Source organism: Rhea americana, unplaced genomic scaffold, assembly GCF_003343005.1.
Source record: "Rhea americana isolate MKP2758 unplaced genomic scaffold, rheAme1 scaffold_19, whole genome shotgun sequence".
Classification (NCBI taxonomy): domain Eukaryota; kingdom Metazoa; phylum Chordata; class Aves; order Rheiformes; family Rheidae; genus Rhea; species Rhea americana.
Window position 1 is genome coordinate 2,227,413 of NW_028186038.1, and position 23,759 is coordinate 2,251,171.

General features: G+C 35.8%; 1 protein-coding gene across 4 annotated transcripts in view; it reads right to left on the minus strand.

The window, feature by feature from the left end:
* The window catches only part of CACNA1D (calcium voltage-gated channel subunit alpha1 D), a 194,182-nt gene that overhangs the window by 126,410 nt on the left and 44,013 nt on the right, over nt 1–23,759 (minus strand). The window lies entirely within an intron of this gene.

Here is a 23,759-nt window from a genome sequence, read left to right on the forward strand (position 1 = left end):
GTTTTTTTATATATGTTGTTCACTGTTATTATATACAATGTTGATTATTTGGAATTTAAACTGCTCTATAAGGATTATAATCTTCTACTATCATAAACTCAGATTACACACAAAACTATGTGTATTAGTTTTGCTATTTATTTTTTTTATACAGCATTGGTACTTTCACATACAACCAAACAAAGAACAAACCTTGCCCTTTTACAATTTATAAGATCCTGTGCATGTCTTAATTCGAGGTGCCAGATCTCTCTCTCATGAAAACCCCATCTGGTGTTGCTTATGTATACAAACATGATATATTGTTTTATAAATCTGACATTGGTGAATTTAAAAAATAACAGAAGCTTATCAGCATTTTGGAGTACAGGAGGCCATGTACTCCTGCCCAGGCCTTTGCCTCAAACATAGAATCATAGAATGGTAAGGTTGGAAGGGACCTCTGGAGATCATCTAGTCCAACCCTCAGCATAGCCCATATGGAGATTGAACCCGCGACCTTGGCATTAGCAGCACCACGCTCTAATCTACTGAGCTAATATGTGACAAATTGGGTAAGAGAAACATGGCTTCTCCCTAACACAAAGCATGGTTCTGGATCTCATCTGCTCATCTCAGTCCCATTCACCAGCCTTTTTGCTCTGCTCAAAACCTGGAGAGCTTCACCCAAGGCAGCTTCTCTTCAGCTGCATTACATCTCGTATGAGTTCTTCAGACCCAGTAAAACTGATGAGGTATCTTCCTTCTCCACACTACCCTCTCCCCTTCATCCCTTCACAATCATTCTTCCATTTAACCATCAACTTATCACCAAACTGGAACAATTACTGGACAACAAGAGCGAAGTAGCAATGACAAAAGAAGTCCCAGTGGCTTGTGCGCTGAGAGCCATCATATTTCTTCAGCTATAGGGCACCATGGAGGTTACAATGATACGAGTTACCGTAAGTCCTAAGTACACTGCAGAAATGCTGAAATTCAAGCAAGTTCTACTATGTACAAAGAACAGCTATTTCTGTGTCTCTGCCCATAACTAACTCTGTAACTCGGATATAGAAAGATATTTAAGACAACATAAGAAAGACAAAAATATTATAGTTGGCATTTGCTGTGGGCAAAATACATATCCGTTATCATAGTTGTAAAAGAAAAGGTGAAACAAAAGAGATAAGGAATTTAATATTTGCAAATCTGAACAACTTCTTTGTATGATTGGGACATAGGATTTAACAGGGCCTTCTGGGCCAAGAGGACCTCTTGGGCCATCCTGTCCAGTGCCTTGCTATTACAGGCAAACATGTAATTTAATCCTGCCCATAAACCTACCAGAGTACATCTTAAAAAGCACCTTTGCCCTTCACCACTCTTCTCCAATGTATGTTCTAATGCTCCACTGCTATTTGGGCTAAGCATCATTCCTAATCCTAGTGTAACTTACTTAATGGCCTTATTATGCCCCTGCAGTTCATTTGAATGATCCAGGCCAAGTCTTTGCAACAACTCTACTCTATTACTCAGCATTTACCTTTGAAAACAGCATCGGTCTTGCTCCTGTTGATTTTTATTCACCTCTTCTGATTTGCTAAACAGTACTGCAAACATTCTATTGGAGCAAAATGTGATACAAGTCAAGCTCATTTATTAAACTCTATGGTGGTAACTCTTATTGTCATTAATTGTCATTTCTGGTTAACAGACCAGGGAGAAAAATGATGCTGCAATTTCAGTGCAATTACAACTGTGTCTACCTTTCAAGATTGAAAAATGACAATACCAGGAGAATAAGCATTTTGGAGCAGACAAGGTAAAGTGAAATAATGTTCCACTAGTAAGGAACGGTTTATATTCCATAAGTTATATCCATCCACAGATTCTTTTGCAATGTTCATAACTTTTCCAGTTTTTCAAATCTCTCTCCACTCAGTAGGCACAAAGTAGATTCTTAATCTAATTCACACTCTACTAATGTATTTGCAAAGTAAGACCTCTTCACAATCCGCTTACGGGGCGGTATGTCATCATGCCTATCTGGTCTAGAACAAAAATAATTGGATCCTACGTTTCCTTCTTCTCCTGCTTTCTTTCTTTCTTTCAGGCATTAGAATGGCTATTCCAAAGCAAATCAGAGCTCTGGATGGGCAGTGACTCAGACACAGACAAGCCCATTCATTACCAGATGGCAGAGTGGAGAACCTAGTCCAGTTCTCCTTTCATTTTTAATGCTTGCTCTATCTATAGTTTCCCCAGTGTTTTCTGAAAATGGGTTCACTGACAATGTCAGATAACTTGGACCTTTCATTCATGCTCAGGCTCGAGTTCCCTCAGGTCCACACTGCACCTGTTATTTCACACCACTCATTCTCCTTTGGAGCAAATGCCAGTTCCTTTCACTACAAAATACCACTGCCTTTCTAGGAATAGCTCAGTCCAGGACTTTTTCCCAAGAACAGTAGGAAAAAAGAAAAAAACTTGTTGGTTTGGCTCCCTTCATCTCATCCCATCCTCCAACATGCCTGCAGCAGGAAGCTAGGGTCTAACACTGGAATAAAACTACTTGAATAGGAGTTACAAAGACAATAAAAATCAAACTCTTCAAAATAGCAGCAGATGGTATTAAAAAAAAATTAAAAAGGGGGTGATCAGCCACAATCAGTGGCTATGGAGGTTCAGACAGGATGTTAAGAAAAGCTTCTTTACTAAGAAGGTAGTACAGCAGTGGAACAGTTTACTCAGAGCTGGTAGAATTTCAGCCTTAGAAGTTTTGAAGACTCACCTAGACAAAGCCAAAGCTGACATGATACAGTCCTGCTAGGAGCTAAAGGCCTATGTGACCACTGGAGATCTCTCCCACTTAAATCTTCTGTAATTTCTATAATCTGAAGAGCATCTCAGGAAAACATGGATAAAATCAGAACACGTACAATTACCTATATCTACTACACGTGCAGCATACAAAATCCCCTGCTGTCTACACAGTGTTGAACTCYGTGGAAAAGTTTGTCCTCTCTTCTGTGAAAGGATATACAGGTTTCCACTCATCCCTGTTCCCTGTTAAAAAGTATATATACAACCTGGTTCCAGAATTTCCCATAGGTATGTATGTTCATAATGGATAAAAGGTAGAATCATAGACAGATGCGAGCCAATAGCGCAAGAAACAGATGCTTTTTAACAGACTAGCCTGGGCACTTCCAGAGCCGTGTTTTCCTGGAAGCCTTCAGAAAAAGAAAAGAAACCCAGAGATCATCATCTGTCTACAAACAAGGAGACCCATTTTCCACACTATGTTTCTTTCTTCCTTCCCCTTTTTCCTCTACTCCATCCTTCCCCTCTTCCTCCTTTCATCTTTTTCTCTTTCTCTTTTTTTTTTTTTTTTTTTTTAAATCATAGGTTGATTTTTTTGCAGAGGCTGGAGGAATGATTTGGCCCAGTCGTTAATAGCAGTATCCAAAGTACAGACTGTGCTTTCCTTACAAACTGTTTAATAAGTGGGCAGCCAACAGATGTTCTAAGACAAACTGCAAAGTTGACAACCTGCTCCCCCTCAAGAAGGTACTGGCAGTCCTTACACACTTCTATAACTTCCTGCCAGTCAGTACTGACATCGATCTTTTCCTCTCTAACCTAGATATATCTACAGGCCATGTATCACCCAGTCTGTCCAGAGCTTAAGTGAGCATTACTCAGGAGTAAATAAAGTTGACTACTATCCGATTTCAGTGTTACCAGAAAGGCTGAAGAGAAAGGTTTGCAATGTAAAGATAAACTAAAGCAGTAACAGGTAAATTAAGAATATACACTGAGAACTGTATTTCTAACAGTTTGAGGCATACATTTATCTACTTTCCTACCTGTCTTTACAATGGATAAAGCTACTCCTGCACATTCTTATTCTGTTCATATTAAGATCTTTAAGCAAATACTTTACTGCAACAGAAACAAAAGAGGGAACACTAAGAAATAAGACAACTGGACTAAAAATAAGGAAATATATAAGGCCGAATCTCTGAAAACAAAATTTATATTAAACAGAGAAGGCAATTTTAGTTCTAGAAAATGCCCAGATTAAATTAGGAATTGCACATAACTTCTGGTATCTATACCGAATTTAGTTCTACATTGCATGACAAAAGTAGCAGACTAAAGAAAACCCAGGTGGCTGGAAATCTAAAGAAAAAAAGGAAATAAAYAGCATGTCTGTGTTACCTAAAGATCTCACCTATCTCTAAATAAATTAATAGTAGCTTGTTCACTAATTCCATTCCACGCAGAGCTGGATCCTTTCTCTTCACTTTACAGAGGCAGGATCAGATCCCTGCAAGGTTGCCTGACAGTTCTGTCAGCATGGAAAGGACTAATGAGCACCACTTTGATATTTGGGGGGAGGAAGGAGGGGCAGGGGGGAGCAGGCAGGGGGAAAGCTTGCTTCCTTACTTTAACCACATCAGTTTAGCAGAAACCCCAGTGCTCAGGAAGAAATTCCATACACACACACACACACACACACACACACACACACACACACTTCCAGCCAGACAGTGTACATTAGTCATCACTAATTATCTTTAAAATTTAAAAAGCACTGATATAGGCAAAGCTATTGCTCTATGTCATAATATGATACACAAACTCAGCATTTAAGATGTCTCACAAGAAAATTGTTGTTTCAGAATATAAAGTCCTTAGTTTGAAAAACTCTTATGTAATTAAGAATCTTCTCATGTTAATTCTCTACTCCCTGGGCACCAGAGATCTGGATTATTTATTAACTAAAAAATATTTTTGCATCCATACACCAACACACAGGTACCAGAATAAAATCAGCTTAYTGGATGAAGTGACTCACTTAACTGAAGAAACTGATCAATTTTCTACAGTTCAGATGTGCACACACACACAAAAAAATGCTTGATATTCTTGGGGTGTGTGTGGAGGGGAAATAATCAATCACATGCTATTTAACAACACCAGAGACTCATTGATACCCTGATGACATACACAGCCGTTTATCTTTTTGAGAAAGAGCCATTATTTTCATGTTCTGTCATTTTAGAAAACACAGCATTTACTCTAAGAGGAAAAAGTAACAGTAAGAGTTTTGAATTTCAAAATATAAGAMGACCATTTGATTTTTTTAAATGAGAAAATCTAACTCCTCCTTAAAATCCTTTGTGAACTGCGTGAAAGCAATACTAAAAAAAAGGAAAAAGAAATATTGCTTATTCCCACACATGAAAACACCCTCTTTCACATTTATAAATGCTATAGAAGGTTCCCAACACAGAAAATGAAACAGTAAATAAAAAAATCTGTACCTCTGCCAACAGGAAAAGGGCAATAAAGCTTTGTTCATCCCTTTAAAGCTGATGAAATAATTTACTTCCTGTATTAGACTTAGAAATTGCTCTCCCTTTATTAGAAGAATTAGTAGAATTATTCCCTTATCACTCAAGAATTGGGAGATAACTTTGGGGTTAACTATGTCTTCAGATATAGAGGTATGTCTTCATACAGAGGTGGCAACCTCTGTAGGCATTGAAAGAGAACRTTTTAAGGATGCACGTTCTGACCAATCTAACTGAACTATGTTGCATCTTCCTGATCAGCTCTGATCCCCCCGAAGGCATACAGCTAGCTCTCAACTACGTCAGATGCCCGAATTAGTGTTTTAGTAAGAGCAGCTTCTACTTTCTGACAGATGAGCTTTGCAGCAAAATAAAAAAAAAAAAAAAAAAAAAAAAAAAAAAAAAAAAAAAAAAAAAAGGAAGGGGAGAGAAGCAGGGAAAATCACTTTAGATAGAAATACAGTTACTTATCCATAATTCTACTTCTTTAGCAAGGACATAAACGCACAGACATTGTTTCATACTTCATGTGCGCATGATGCTCCATGTACATGAGACCATTTTAGGTTTGACCAGCAATGTGTCCTGGTCTTAAATTGCTCCAAGGACAACCTCATCCCCACATTTCAGAGCACGCAGAGCTGACCAGACCCTATGCCTTCAATTGCCTTCAGCTACACAGAAGTTCTGAGGATGAGGATTCCAGCGAGGAAAGGAAGAAAGGAGATGGCCGATGTAGACAACATTTTTAAAAAACAGTAACTGCACATAATGGAATCCACTTTTAGTGGCTCAGTTATCTGTTTCTAAGGAAGAMTGCAACTACTCAACTAAACAATAACTGCTGAGCACTTGCTATTAAAAAAGGCACCTCATCTAGAAGTAYATGCTAAATAAACATGTTTCACAAAGGTGCGGACAAAGATCTGAGCTATTCTTTTTCAAAATTTGCAAATTGGGAAGGCTACAGAAGAACGAACACTGAGATGGCTATGTTTTGATATAGTTAGTTTGTGTTATTTATGCAGTCAGAAGCCTATGTGAGGAAACTGAGAACACTTTTCCTAACCTTTATGATTTTACRTAATTGTCAGAGTATTAGCATATTCTTGAATTTCAACTAGTTATGATTTTATAAAACTAGCTTCTGCCACAGTTATAAGAGCCTTGAAGAAGAAAACTGAAGTGAATATATTGGCTTACATATAAAATCCAAGCCAACTTTGGGCAAGACTTTGGCACTAGGTCTAGAAATGAGYTCCAGACTTTTAAGACTCTTCACAGACTCTTCATCATCATCATATCACAGATCCAGATGTTTAGGCTCTTAGTAGTGGAACATCTGATAGCAAGGTTGACACTTAAAGAGTCAGTACCATGTACAAACTCCATGGTTAGTAGGTACTGCTGACACTAGAGTAGTTGCTATACATCTTAACTATTCATAAAACAGTTTTACATAAATCTCAAGGCATTCCGCATTCCTTATATTATTGTCTAACACCAAATCCCACTTACAGATTTATCATTATTTACCAAAGAGGACACAAAATCTTTTCACATCATTTAAATTGTAACTTCACAATCATTTGTCACAGTTTCAATTAAAAACAGCTTCACTCTCTAGATCTCAAATAGGCATGTATACTTAAAAGAAGGTGGAAATGTCAAAAATACTAGACACAGTAAATGGACAAGATGGATGTATAAGCTACATGCTGAAGTATAATTGAGGGCCTTAACCYGTCTTCTTGGCCAAAGGAATCTGAATTCGCATTTGAGTAACTCACGTCACTCAAATAGTATCTCAGTCTTCCAAGACAGTTTAGGTAGCACTAATGCTTATACTTTTATCTGACAGATATTCTGACTGCCAGAGATAGGTAAATAAGCAGATTATGTCATAACACTGATTACTTTTTTCATTATAACCTGTAATCGTTTCCTCTAAACATGCTGTAKGCCTGAATTTCATCCGTTTTTTAGTGTAATTTCTTCTTATATGTTTAATCATGTATTTTATACTTTACCTTGTAAATAATACAATTACAGAGATACAGTTAAACACTTCAGTTCCGTAAACAAGCATTTGTACAGACAGGAAAATTTTGACCCCAGATCTCAAGCTTTCATTCTGATAATAGACTCATGACATTTTTGTATATGTAAAGCTTTATTTACTATATATGGTAAATATGCATTTACCATTCATAATATTAAGAGGAAAAATCTAAGTTGTCTATTTTTCCCCATTGTATATTTAGGCAATACTTTCCCTGCTCTCTGACAGATAATACYGAACTTCACTGAGTAGGAATGAGGTAGAAACAGATATATGTTCTACATATATGTCCATTACTACACATGCTATTCCCACACCCCTCATTTACTAATGCTGTCATGGACCAATCAATTCACCATCTACCAAAACTATTATCAAGAATGAGATCATGCAAGAAAGTGTTTCTCAATGAGAAAGAATATTTGAGTTGGTTTGCATATAGAATATGCTTAAGTGACACAATCACATAGCAGTGGCTGTATACTTGCAAGGTACGAAAGGCAAATTAAAAAGTTGCAGAAACATAAATAGGCATTGACGTGTGAGCTCCAGTCTTGAATCCATCTCAGATATAACTCCTACTAAAGACAGAGTACAATATGCCAAAGAAACTGAATTGCACAACAGAAAGCAAGGGAAGCAAGCAATAAAGAATGTAACTGGAATGCAAATTCGGTACCTTTCTGTCGCTTGCTTTCTTAATTGATGATATTCAGAAAAATAAGTTCAGCAAAGTAGAAAAAGCAGCAGAGATTATACTTACATATGCTTTCAAGWAGTTTTACCTTACAAAGTTGACTAGAGTCACTGTTAAGTGATACATTAAATCTGTACCTAGTCATTAAAACAGCATTAAAGAAATATTTAATGTTTTATTTATTCAGAAGAGCACTCATTTTGGCTGGAATTTTTTTTTCAAACTAGCTGTCAGGTACTTTAGCAAACACACTCAAATTCTCAGAGAAGTTATAAACCAAGAGGATTTACTAATCTCTAMATTCAACTCTGATCACCCAGAAACCCACAAGCAGGGAGCAAACAGAAACACTGATAGCCGTTAAGTCCTCTACTGAACTCAATCTTTTTGATACATGTTGGAACTTGGGAAAACTCTCAAATGTCTTGAGACTAATAACTAGCTCACTTCCTATTTTCAAAAAGCATCTTTGATACAGGATTTCACTTCCCAAAACTTTCAAAAAGAAAACAATGAGGACAAAGTGGGTAAAAATTCTCTTAAAAAAAAAACTCTTAGAAAAAAAAATTCAGACTCATGAGTATAATGCCTACATTTCAGCATTTCAAAATGAAAGCCGCAAGAAAAAAAAAACAAACACTGCTTTGCAAATACTGTGTGAATTTTCCTCATGTTTTCTGTAAGCACATATGCATTTTTTGCTAATCCTACTTAGTTTTTTTTATATATGTGTATCCATGTATGTGTATATACATACATGTATATAAATGTACACATGTATACCTATATACTTATGTATGCATGTATACGCATACACATATACACACACTGATACCATCTAACCACAGCAGCTTCTGAAAAGACTACCACAAAAAGAYGTCCTATTCAGGTAATGTTGAGAGCACCCTGATTCAACCCTAACCATTCTTCCTACATCCGTTTTCTGACTGCCTTACAATTTGCCAACCTGTATCTTGTTTTGTAGTTTTGAAATGCATGAAAGATGATTCTCATATGTCAGTTGTTAATGGTCACCTTGTCCTCATCTTTTATGTAAGTAATCTTGTCAAAGCATAAGACTATTCCAAAAGCCAGAATACTTTCCAGAAGATTCTTCACGTCCCTTTGAAGGAATATGGCATCCGAAACGAAAGGATGTGAGAAGATAAAGACAGAGTTAACTACACGACGATAGCTCTATAATCATCTTCCACTACTGCAGTTGGGGAAAAAAAAAAAAAAAAAAAAAAAAAAAAGCCAAGTACTTTATGTAAAAGATTAAAAATCAATATGGAAAATAGCATAGATGGATTTTCTAGTTATGTTTTACGTTGATAGTTTTATCTGGGATATAGAAAAGATGACATATTCGTACAGTAGGTTCAGCAGGTTTCCTCTGTGTCCCAGATTCATCCATCCAATTGCAAATAAAGTTTCCACCTTGATTATAAAGAAATGGCATAAAAATGATAAAGCAATTTCTTCACAGTGGTTTATTCTTCAAMACGCATCAGGTATATGACTTACTGTTTTTACTTTCATTTACTTTATTTGGAAAATTGAAGAGCAAGTATTTTGAGATTTTTTTCATAAGCTAGCAGGGGTTTTTTTAATGAACAATGAAAGAAAAAAGATGACTTTAATCTCAAGTCTTGTATCTCAAACCTGCATTCCCACAATATCTAGAACCACCTCAAACCTATATTCAAGTATTTCAAGGTAGGTAGTAACTTCACTGTTACTTTACCTTTTCTGATGTCCTCCTCCTGGCTTTCTTTTTCCCTCTCCAGCAAGCATCTTTAAGGATCCCTGTCCAAAAGATGCATTTCCCCCCGCCCAAGTTAAAAGGGGGAGTGGAAATAAAGCCGGTCAGATTCAGAAACAAAGTATTATCAGAAATTACTAACTGGTTTTTAGGATGTACTACACAACCTGAACCCATTACGTTGAGATAAGAATGCTAAGAAATCTGACCARATAGAAAAATATGTATTTAGTTCTTAGTTTATTGTTATTACTTATTGTAATTATTTATTATAGTTTTTCCAATATCAGACTATCACTAGAATTTCACACAGGAAGTACTGAATGCAATAYATGATGCAGATATGACATTTGTATACTGAGCACATGATACAGGTGGAAAGTAGCACGTTCCATCATGAAAAATCTAGTGGTTTTCTGGTAAAAAGCTACATGCTCTGTAATTTCTTTGGGGTTTTTTCCCCCCCAGAAAGAATTTCTCACTACATATTAATTACTTTAAAGCATATATCTTTCACATTTGTTAATAAGTAACATGCAATCCTGCACTATAAAAAATAACTTTGAGAATGAGTCTCAGAAGACTGCATTACCGGACATCCTGTCAGAGCACCAGAAATCATGAACTATAATGTCAACAACAGGAATGTTAATGAAWTGAACTTTCAAGTATAAAAGAAGGCAGCACAGAATATTCACAGTAGACATTCTGTAGAATAAAGATGTGAAGAACAAGAAATGAGTTTATGCAAACTGACAGGAGGATGATCTGCAATATCTTTGAAAATGTTAGAGTAAAACTTAATCCTTGACTGTCTTGACAAAATGCTTGAACTGTTTATTCAATAAAAAGTTTACCCCCAGTTTAAACAATATAAAAAATAAACTTTTCCATTGACATCAGATATTTATAAGAGACATCTTATGGTAAATTCCAGATATGCAAAATTTAAATAGGGTGAAGAAACTCCTGTAGTTTCCTGCATCATGATGCTGAAGGGATACTTCCATTTTTTGTGCCCAGCAAATAGTCTTTTGAGTAACAATGAAAGGGAAGACCTCTGTGATTCTTTCAACTGGAACAGGAAAAATTGCATGACAATTGAGACCTCCATTTTCTTTATGTATAACACTGCTGAGGGTCAGATTGTTCTGGCTGTGCCACAACCAAGAAAATGTGAATCTGTAGGGAAAATAAGGCTGCAAGGAGAAATATAGTCTCTAATGGTTGTATTCAATGGAAATCCTCAGCTCCCTAAAGTAAAAAGATAGTAGCCTGTCCATACACTGCAAATGTAGAATACAAGGTGAAAAAAATACTAAGAGGTGGAATGACTCCACATACATATCAAGGAGCTCCAAGAAGAGCTTAAAAAACAGTGTTACATCAATTTCTACTTAGTCCACAAGCAAAACCAAAGATATACACACATTGACTTCAGTATTGTTAGTCTACTTTTAGAGTTACTATAACTGTAGTTGTTTGAATTAGGCAGCAATGCTCAGGTACTGACACTGGTCCACTTTTTGAAATTCATTAAAAATGAATATATTTAGCTGGGTTCTAGTAACGGCAATATCTTTGAGCTTTACTCTCATCCTCATTGTAACTTGTATATCATGGCAGAAGAATATAACAGAAGTAACAATAAGTAGACTAACTTAGAAATAAATACCTGGAATACAACTGACAGTCGTTGAAATTTCAGAATCCTTAGGAGAGTATAAACAAGATTTAAATAAATTGAAATAAACAAAGTTGAATGAGTCTTTGATCCTCATTCAGTATCCAATACACCTTCTTTCACTCTAAATAAAAAGTTTCCTGAAATATTGTATCAAAAGTTATCTTTAAAAACTAAAGAGAATAAATTAGACTTGTTATRAAATAACACTTCACTTCCTATGATCTACAGATCAAACCTTAGTGATATAAATCTTCAGCTTTTGATAGGAAGGAAAGTATGAATCTGTCTGCCCTGAAGCCAAATTTCTTCCCTCTCTAAGGATGAGTCAGTTTTCCTTCTATCTTGGGGTATGTTACTAGCATCAGTTAGTGCCCCTCCAGCGACCGCTACAATTACAGTTCCAGAATCTGCAAACCACTGCTCATGGATTTCTTCTTTTTAATCACATGAGCAGCAAAATAAGGCAGTAAGCTCTGTTAAAAAAATCTGAAACACTTCTAAGAACATCTTTGAAAAATTAATTCCAATGAGAATTCTTCCTTTAATTGCTGTACTGTTTGACAGCCCAGGAAATATATTTGGATTTTTAGCTGCTTATCCTATTTTCCRGTTTTTCCACATGGAACAGTATTTATCAGGTAGATTTTGTTTCACATATTGTTTCCATCTGAACTACATCTAGGCCTTTTTAATTTGCTCTCCTATCTTGGAAATCAGTTTTAATTTCCAGAGAAGGTGTCTTTAACAGTATATTCTTAAGTATTTTATTATACTCTGTCACGGTTTCTAGTTCACTAGTTCATTATCACTACAAGACAATTTGAGTATACCAACATCTCTTCCCCCCACCCAGCCACCCAACTATAAAATAGCTCTCCAGCTGATGTAAAAATGTTATAGTCCTTGTGACATTCTAGAGAACTGTGGCCAGGTCTATCTAAATTACTTCCAAGTATGCAAGGAAAACTTATTATTCTGATCAGATAAAAATCAGGAAGATCAAGAGCCCAAAAAAGGCTTTTTTATGCCTCAGTTATATGTAGAAAATTTTAGTAACACCTATTTGCTTAAATACATTCATGTATAGTCAGTCCTGTATGTTCCAAGCTCTCTTGTACTATACTACTTGTAAAAACAAAACAGCAATCACTACAAATTCCCCAGAAGATAGGCTAGACTAAAAATTACTTAATTCTTATGTGCATTCTACAAGAATACRGTCAAAATTCTTACTAGTCATTCTGATGTTATGCATATGATAGAACTTGATGGGTTCAACAACCACCCTAGGGCTTACCTGGCCCAAATGGAGAGTCTGTCTAGATTTTGCCATCTTGTTGTGGAGACAAAAAGAGCTATTAGACAGTATGTAAAGCCAAATGCTACGTACTGCAATTAAAAATGGTCAGGTACCATTAGCCCATTTATCATAAACTTAAGTACAGGAACAAAGAAATTCAGTAGGGGTTACTTGCTTGCTCTGAATACATACAAACTGAAATGCACTGATGATTTGTACTGCGCTTAGAGTGCTGTGTGGAATTGTAGCAAAAGTTTGATGTTGCGAAGCTTTTCTTTCGTTTGACACCATGAAGCACCCTCATTTCTTAAAAATCCAGCAATAGAATTACTAACCTCTCCAGAGGAAGGAGAGGATCAACTACATTATTAATCTAGTAAGTCATCTGTTAACCCATCCCTCTTTAGTTAGGATATTAGGATGGGGTCATAAGTTCCATTTTTTTTTTTTTTTGACCCTTTTTAAACCCTTTAAGTTATCTCAGTGATGTCAAACTGCTTACAATATTAAAGATACTTGAATCATGCCCTAACTCTTCTCTGTTGCAAAAGTACAATCAAAAATAAGAATCATCAGCTATACGGAATCTAATTGCCTAAGTGAGGATGTTACTAGGAGAATAGCTGAATTCAAAATGCCGAGTCCCTTTGTTTTAGTGATTTAAAGAAAGCTCATAAAATTTTATGGTGCAATTTTAAGTTTTAGTAAGTATAAGAGCTAAAACACAAATCTTTTTACTTTAATGGCCTTTGAAAATGCTGAGATAAGGAAATAAGTTTACACTGCAGATTAATTTTTAAGATAGGTATTGAATACATTTACAATTATCACAATCCAGTACTAAAATGTGCCAGTGGCCAGGGTAAATATTGGAAAAACTAGCCCTTAACATGGGCTAAAGACTACGAGGAATTACCTTGTATGGCCTTAAATCAGAGTCAGTCTGGAACAGACGACATTTTCTTGTAAGYGTACTTTTCAAGGTAAGTGTATACTGCAAATTTTCTAGCATTCGAAAAGCATTGAAGGTCTTCATCTTTGCAAAGATGCCCAATGCTCTGAAAGATCTAGTCCTCAAAGAGTGCCTTAATTAAAGCTATTTCTCTTGCTCAGTGCCATTTCTAACTTATGATTTGCCAAAGGCATTGTTTTACTCATGTTTCGATGAAATACTTAGCACAGCGTGAAGTAGATGGCATCTCCTTCCTAGCAAAAGTGAAAGGTTGACTTCTGCCCTGGGCATCTTTTATTTTTTCTGAAAGCTTAGAGGTAGAAACTGAAGCATGGTAATTGAACCCTAAGGAAAAAACAGTGACRTAACTGTTTCCTTCCAGTGATATAAATATCTGTACCGTGTTATACTTAACTTATAAGAATAAACTGTTAATAAACACTAAACAGTTAAGTCATACTGAATGTCACATGCTGGAAGATGGTACACCTCATTTATGTTCCAATTGCATGTTACTATTTGACTTTTAAAAAAAAAAAGAAAATCATCTAATCTGTAACATTTTTTATATAAATTTTCAGAGTTCACATTTATTATACATGGCATATTAAAAAGGTGGTGCTGATATTCTCCAGTGCCCAAGGCATAAACCTGAAAGTGCCAGTGGAAATAACAAGTGATGTAACAGAAGTATGTAAAACCTGAGGCAATAACAGATCACGGTCAAAAACCAATGGTTTTGCTTAAGTGACCGGCACTTTTGCACTCAAGTTTTGCCTTTTTTTTTTTCCTCTCTCCCTCCTCTCTCCTGTGTTTAAAGCTTTCAAGGCAGCAGTCTCCTACTGAGGTGCGTCTGAACTAATGTGGCTGAATGTAGTTCACCATAATTGAAAGTAATTCGTGCTGTCACATTTACTGTAACGAGAGGTCACGTCTCTAGGGCCATACATGCTGTTCACATTAATCGTAACYGACACCCTCCTCCTCCTTCAGGGAAATTCAGCCATATTACATGGCTTAGTACACGTTTTAAGTATTTGAACTTCTTCGTGTTTTTCAGATTTCTTTTTTTTTTTAAAATGGCAAAAATAAGAACAGCAACAAATTGCACCTTGTACAGAAAATAAAGCCATCTCACACAAAATTATATAATGACAATTGTAATTAATCTCAAAAAAAATCAATTATAATCTCCAAAAATTCCACACACCACTAAAAATTACGTACAATCTGCCTATTCTGGGAGCAGAATCAATCCTTAAATTATATACATACATACACCATGCTCAGAAGTACTAATTAAGGATGCAACATACTGTGTGACCATCAGGTGGACTGTATACATTTATCTTTCATTAGTAGTGAAATCTATTATGACTTAAGAATCATAAGGTCATTTAGTAAACAATTTTTTTGAATGTTAAAAACTAAATTTATATAAAATATACATGCCAGCGAACAAATCTCTAGTCTCAGTAAGATTATATATGTCAAAACTGATACTTAAACTACGATCCCATTTCCTTTCTGAACTATAAATCAGCCATTTGGGTTCCCTCCTCTCTTCCCTGCATATAACATTACACTTTTCCCCCCCTATCTATCTGACAGGGCCACATGGTCATTCAGTGGAAGCACTGAATACATATGTATGCCATGTACAATATAATTTCTAGAAACCAATATGCTTTTAATCTGAGTGCTTAGTTTATCTTGGAAATAGACTTAAAAGAGGAAAAAATGCCATAGAATAGAAAAGGGTACATGAAAATACACTGAGGAGAGTATGATATGCCTATTGACCAGAGAATACTCTTTAATTCTTGGTTTAATTTTTGTTGTGTTGAGCAAGTATCTGACTTTTCTCCTTATAAATGTTGCACCGAGTACATGAGCTAGAACTGACAAAGAAGCAACCTAGCTCAGAATCAAAAATATTTTTTCCTCTCCCTGCCCCAATAAGTATTCATAGGAATGCAAAATTTAAGTTTTCATTTCTTCACAGGGACAGATAATAAAAGCTAGGACACAAAGGTTCCTTGATGACTCTCAGAATTAAGTACAAAACCAGTATAGAATACCACAGAAGACAGGAACASAGCTTCAATTCTACAACATATAGTTTATAATAATTCATTATTTTTCAAAAGGTACATTAGCCCTAAAACTACAGTTATTTTAAATGCCCGTATAGGACYTCCAGAAAATCAGATGCCCAATTCTCCCCTGGTATAAACCAGTAGTAATGCCACAGATATTAGATGAGTTAGACAAGTATCTGAACTCTGGGAGAAACAGCACTTCAAGGTCACTTTCTCTCACAGATCACAACTCTTCAGGCATAAATAAAGTGAATCTTTTAAAAACTTGTTTTGCTGATTCTTCTTTATGGCAATAAATGCCATTGAAACAAAAATCCTCAGTGTATAACCTGTAAAATCAAATGGTAAATAGTTGACAGAATATAATAAATAATGAAAAATGTTAAATGCCTTTTTCCTGCAGTATTTATTTATCAACATTCATTTTTACATTTTGTTTTACAGAAGGGTTTTTTTCTCCTGTTTCTTTTTGTTTTTTAAACAGTATTGTTTACATCTGATTCTGGAACAGAAACTCCAAGCACTCTAATAACATCATTTAGGTTTGCTGAAACATTCAGCAATCGTGTAATTTCAATTTCCTACAGTAGTATTTGGTGAAGAGCTACATAAAACACTCCTATGATTGCATCAGCAGAAGTGTGCTTAAAAACCTAGCAACACTATTTTCAGCTGAAAAATAGAAAGAGAAACAGTATAAACAACAAAAAAGCCTTGAATTCACTCAAGTAAAAAGGTTGTATTATGCTTACTCCTGTTGTTTATTATTAATCTTAGCTCTATCCTTAAATTTCAGGATAGGAGCCAATGGGCACAAACTGAAACTCATGAATGTCTACCTGAATAAAACACAGAACTTTCTACCGTGAGGATGGGTTGTCCAGAGAAGCTGAGGAGTCTCCGTCATTAGAGATGTTTGAAAACTGTCTATACAAAGTCCTTGGCAGCCTGCTGTAAGTGACCCTGCTCAGGCAGGGGTTTGGATTTGATCTCTACAGGTCCCTTTCAACCTCAACCATTTTTACATTTCTCATTATTATGTAATACTTGCCTTCTACTAGTGTCCASGATACTCATGAAAAAGGATCTTGTGCCAAATACAGGATAAACAAGAATAAAAAACGTAACTTTCACCTAAAAAAGAGTTCCCTATCCTCAGTCTTCTCATATGAATTTTTCCTTCCGTCTGTGTGAGGCGCTGTGCCTAATACCTCATTTATTCCTCATTTCACAGGTTTTCATTGCTCTATAAATTTCCAATACATCATCCCTCAGAAAATGAGCTCCAGAATCATACTGAAACTATAGTCCAATAAATCATCGTTGCCATGAATCAAATGAATCAAACTGATGAAGAGACTTTTGCATTACAATGAAGGGAGGAAAAATCCCTTAATGATCCGATGCTTGGGAATATCTTTCCTGTTCTGTAAGGAGTAAACTAAAAGGTAAAAATACATTTAGATGATAACAGGTGCACTACTATTGACGCCTAAGAGACTATATCTATTAAAACTAGGTGAGATACCAGTTTAAGTATTCTCAATATACTTAATCTATCAACCACTAATTCCAGAGGTTTTAGTGAAAACTAGAAGCAGCACCAATTAACTGTCTTGAATAAATTGAGTATTCTGTCTTTTGTAGCTATAATAAGTCTTCTATACAATGATATTCACAAAAATATATAGTCTACTACTCTATTACCCTTGGGGGGGGGGTGACTCAAGAGAATTTTTTACTTTATTAATACATTGACAAGCTCTTCATATTTGCACCTTTTTTCCTACTTTATTTATTGATTCTTTGCTGTACTCTTCCAGTAGAATTGTCAGCATTTAGATAATATGTGAAGATGTCTCAGTTTGACGGGCCCAGCCCCGTAAACATGAGTGTCCTGTTTACTCCTGCTGGCAGTCTGTTTCCAAATCTCACCTCTCCGATATTTAGAAATGGTGTTCTAATCTCTAACATAACTTTATTATAGTTAGTTTATACTCAATTGCTCTTGTGCCAACATTATCCCTCCAGTAGCTTTTCTCCCTCCCTCATATCCACCCATGAGATTGTCTTAATTTTCCTGAGAAGTGTCCAACTGTTACAGTTCCAGCTTATGAAAAAAGTTTTCTTTCCATGATTATCCTTTCTCTGCAGCTGTTGATCCAAAAGATGATGATTGATTCATCCTGTTAGAAAGCAATTACGATGGTGTGACAGAGTATGCATGCAGATTTGTGATATAATGTGAAAATATACATTTACTTATGTGTATCTATTTCACTGAGTATCTCCATACTGCCTACTTTAAAATTCTTTAAAAAAAACTTTATGGTTGAAATTTTCACTGCTTAACTCCACCAAAGAATCAACATTAGTTCTTCTATTACATTTCMCCTAAATTCCTTATGCTACTTTCTGAGGCAGCACAAGTTTAGATTAGAGCTTAATCATTTATCCTTTCTATATAAACATATAAAATTTCATAACATTTCATGTGTGGGAGCCCTTTACATAGGRGTCCTTAAAATGTAGATGAGTTTTGTTAGAAAAAGGTTATTCTGATGTTTGTCTAAAGTTGTCTTTTCATGCATTACATATGCCTTGATGACACCTGTACTGTTCTGTATGTATCATGTCTAGGCTAGGCAATATTCTCTTAAGTAAGAGGGAGCAGGATTGAATTCATAGTTAGGACAGTATCCAGTGATACTTAGTAGTAGTGATTCTTTGGAGGAAAGATGTTGAACAAATGTAAAGCCTTTTTACTATCATAACAAATACGGTTAGATTAGGTCTTCAACCATACGCTTGCCTTTCAGYCTTTGCAGCAGCAATAAGAGTAGAATGAAGTTAGCCGGGCTGAGAGCCTCCAAGAGTAYTGAAAAATTCCAGATGTTCACACAGTTTTTGAAAAATAGCTCATATTAGAAAGAAAGAATGATTTTTCACCTTTACTGTAATCACCCATAAGTATTATTTTCAGAGGGAAAGCCCTCTGTAGCTGTCCAAACATTCTGTATTCACATACAGTATAGAAAATATGAAAATAAAATGCTATTGTTTATACTTTTTTATCCTTTGAACAGAGCGTATCCTCTCACATTAATTTCCTTTTCCAAGGGATAATAACAATACTGATACTACTTAGCTGAGTGGAAAGAAAATAATTTCAAAGTTAAACTATAGATTATTGCAACTATTATCCCATCTCTGACGACCAAGAAAACATGTTTTATGCCTCAGTTAGGTTTCAGTTCATTACATTAGCAAGTACAGTATAGATGCATTATCAAATAACCAGATTCAATTACAGGACATGTTCTAATTTCTGTAAGAATTCTGCGTTGAGATGCTACGCATTCTCCCCCCAGGAGAAAAGAATAAAGGTCTGAAGAAAAGACCAAGATAGCTTAGCTGAGCTGCTGGGTGATCCACTACAATTTCCAGACTGAAAGCCGCTTTCTTGGGATAGCTGCTGGCTGTTTCATTACCGCTTCCTTGAAGGACCTAAGAAGCTGCAAGTCACACAAAGCCTGAAGTCAGGCAGGAAATCGTTACTACAGAGATGGAACAAAATGACTACCAACATTCCTTTGACAGTCTGCCTCATCTTCAAGACAGCAACTGATACCAAGTTACTTCCCTGTGAAAATCCAAATTCCAGAAATATTCTGTGGGAAGTATACTGGAYGTTTGAAATATAGAAAGAGAAAACATTATACTCACTTGTATTTATTGCATTTTTAGGTCTTTCTCACATGACAGACATATGTTTTCTCTAAATTACAGAGACAAATAGTTTACATTCACCCTATGTCTCATTACTCTGCACTGTCACAATAGACTTTTTCTGTGCTAAGCTGTGCTCATATTTCTTCAGCTACTTAAACCAAGTCAAGTGTGATTAATATACACGTACTGTAAACCAGACTGCATCAAGAACAAATACATGGATATATATACACACACCCCTGTAATTTTACCTATAGTGCCAGTGGAGAAGTGATTGTATCATACATAGGTAGACTAGCATCACCTTCAATCTAGTTGAGTACTAATAGCCTCAAGGTTGTAGCAGCAGAACTTCAGCACAGATTAGCCATCTGAAATCTGGAGAGTGAGGTCTCTGATATTACAGCTGCATTCTTACTTATACCCAGGTAGCTAGTTTTACAATTATAGCCTACACATTGAACCCTTGCAGTGTGTATCAGCTAGATATTGCAGGTTGATGGCACCCTAAAACCTGATACTGCTGGCAAATAAAGTAATCTCTGACAAATTACAGCATTACGGCTATCTAGGGTTTGTRTTCTAGCCTGAAAGGAATATGCACTCTCCATCTACCAGTAGCACACACGGTAGTGGTGAGACAAGGCACTCCAAACTAAGAGTAGGAATCTGGCYTAACCACTCAGCTGAAGCTGGAGATAACTACAACACTCCTAAGTACTAATACTACAAATATTTTCTTTGATTTTTTTTTAATAGTAGCTTAGTTAGAAATATTTCTAACATACAAACTATTGGTACAGCAAAGAACAGAAAGTTGCAACAGTTTGTAGATAATAAAGGTGATAGTGACTCCTCACAGCATGTTCCCAAATGCCTCTAAAGAACAGTACAAGGAAAGAAAAAGTATTCCCTCCCTCTCTTCAAAGCCAAAGAAAATAGGGTCCTATGACTTAATCATATTTCCTGATATTTTTTGCAGGCAACTATTGCAGACTTCAGGGAGACAATTAAAATATGCATCTGTCAGGAGTTCTTTTATGTGTTTGCTATACTGTTATATACATAAATAGATGAAGCAAGCAAAGGTAAGAAACTGCGAATGTAAATGGGGAGGTTTTACTTATTTATATCTAAATTATTTTTGCCCTAATCCTAGCGTAGAGAATCCTTCCTTGCCAGATTAATATACTGCAGATGAATTCTGGAAAAAAAAAAAAAAAAAAAAATGCTTCCTACTATTTTCAGTATCTTTGCTCTTTAAAATTAAGAGGCAAAACACAAGCCTTTCAATTACCCTGTATGAGGTAATAGCTTCTACATGCTGTAAATATTTAAACTACATCATTATCACWCTTCTTTTCAAAAGACTTGCATTAAAGCTCTCAGTCCCCTACCAGGAAAATGAGATTATGGCAAAAGTCTAAAAAGCCTGCATGTGTTCATCTTGGGATGAACACAAATACAGAAGCTCATGCAAGTAAATTCCAGCAGACTAATAACCTTCAAAACATAGCTAAAGAGCAGGTTGCAACAGGATACAAACCTTTTCACCTACCAATCGCTTGCTCAAATGCAGTTTAAGTCCACAGTCACTGAACATGGATTCTTCGAAAGTTCTTTCGTAGCCAAATGTATAATAGATGAACTAATAAAACCATGGCAACTTCTGGTATGTGTGTTCCCAAACTATAAGTAGTTGTTGGACGACTTGTTTGGCAGTAACAGCAGAAAAGCTAGTACCTTCCAACTTCTCCCTCAACTGAACTGCAGATGAGGTTAGTATTTATTAATTTTATGTATATTACAGCATATACTAACATTTAGAAACAGTTAGTGTTTAGTTATGCATAGAAAGATTCAGCTTGCCACAACTTGCAGGCATTATTCAATACAGATAAAATACCCAATAATAAAAGATAATCTCTAATGTAAATGAAGAATCGTGCCTGTGTGTCCGTGTGCATGTCTGTGTGTGTGCATGTACACACAGAATATAACTTTTTAAATCAGAGTCTCTATTCTTCAATTCTCTGTTCTTCTACCAATGGGGGAAAACAGAAGAATTCAAAGAGCTAAATCCTTTTGGTATGCCAAAGAAAAGCCTGCCCTGACTTATGGATCATATGGCAAAAACCTTATAATCCTTACACTGCACCCACTTGAATAGTATATCAATTTAATGAAGTTTAGATCAGACTATTTAGAAGCCATCCTAATATCTGTCTTCAATCACTTGCACAACCAGATCAAGTTCTAAGTAGATACAGTAACTACTCCAGGCACAAAAAGAAGCATCTGACAACTTTCATAGAGAATGTCTGGATAGTATCTTTTTGTAGATAAAGAAGTTCAGTTTGCTCCAAGCAATAAATTCACTTTGCATAAAGGCAGATGGTTGGATACCAATATGATGAACGCAGCACAAATCTTACAAGTTGTAAGCAAGAAGCTACTCCATTTATCTGATATGAAAGAAATTAAATGTACTTAATTTTCAAAGTTAATTTGCAAAGTAGATGCATTAATATGGCATCACACACCTACATACAACAAGCGTTTTACTGCACTGATAGGTTTGCTCACTAAACTTACCTCAGTTTACCAGCAAAAATCCATTAAAAAGAAAAATCATGAAACTATGTCAACATTTAAAAATGCACAAGTAGTTTAAGACTTTCAGTCGAACAAATGCTGAGATTACAACATTAGATTACAGTACTTATGTCATACAATATCAAAAAAAAAAAACAAACAGAAAAACCCCAAAAAACTGCACAGTTGTTTTGGTATACTTTCCCCTCAACATTTTCATGACTATCTTCCAGAATACAATTACAAGCAYCAAAATGTTGTATGTTCTGCAGCTAGCTACCACAATTTATACAATACTGTGAGTCACTTGACAATTGCATATTATAATATCTGTAGGTCTTCAGTTGATCACTGAATTCACTGATTAGTTCCAAATAAACTCATTAGCCTTCGAGACTCAAAGACACAGAAAATAAAGTTCTATACCACTGTTCAAGAAGACATACTAAAACAGATGTGTTACTACATTAAACCGTGAAGCACCATTCAGAAATACTCTTCAAAATACTAGGCATCTTTTAAATGTATTTATATTATAGTTTGGGGRAACATTTATGTGATCATTTAGCATGTATTCATTCAAATGCCAGAAAACCACAGCTGGAAGATCTGAATTCAAAACTCTACCAGGTTGCTAAAATGAGTTCTTCCCCTGAAATTCTGCTCTGAGAATTCAAATCCAAGACAAGCCTGAAAGCTGAAGATGTAGTTTCACAGTATCAGTTCTGTGTCTGTTCACTCAGTAATAAAAATTTGATTCACAGCAGACATGGTCCATGATCGTATATCTCTCCTATTATCGAGATCTTACAGAAGTTTTTGACAGTGCTAGTAAGCTATATGATCCCTAATTCAGCATAAATCTTAGTAGGCCAAAGAGACAATACTTGCACTGCATAGAATTTATCAGTGCAAAGTGGATATAGCAAGAATAAAATTTTAGCAAACTTGGAACAGTGAAATGAATTTACATGAGTGCTACATCATGTATCGGTGGCATTTCTGTTCTAGTTTCTAGAGCCTCTTAATCAGATTATTTCACTGAACTTTGACAAAAAGGCTAGATTTTCCAGTTTCTCATTTTACATTACTCCAGGTACAATGAAATACCTGTGATTTTAGGCCCAGCTGCAACTCTTCTACCAGATAAGGGATTCAGGAGTGGACCTTGAAAAGCCTCTCTTTCAGTAGTAAAATTGAATTTACAGACGACATTTCTCTCTGTCCTGTCACTCATTCTCACTCAGGCACTACTATCTCAATTACCTGAGYACAACTACTGAGCACATATTGATCTTGTTAATAAAAATTGAAGGCTAACAGCTGTTCTAACACAAATTGGTTTGTTGAACTGTCTCAAACCCAGCTGTGCCAGGAGTTACACCAGCACAATCACAGATGCAGAAACAAGCAGTGGAGGGTGAAGGGCATCCTTAAGTATGCAGTGAACTCAAAATTGCTCAACAAGCTAGGATCTCAGATGTTCTATCTCTGGGCAGGGAGAGAGGAACACATACGCACT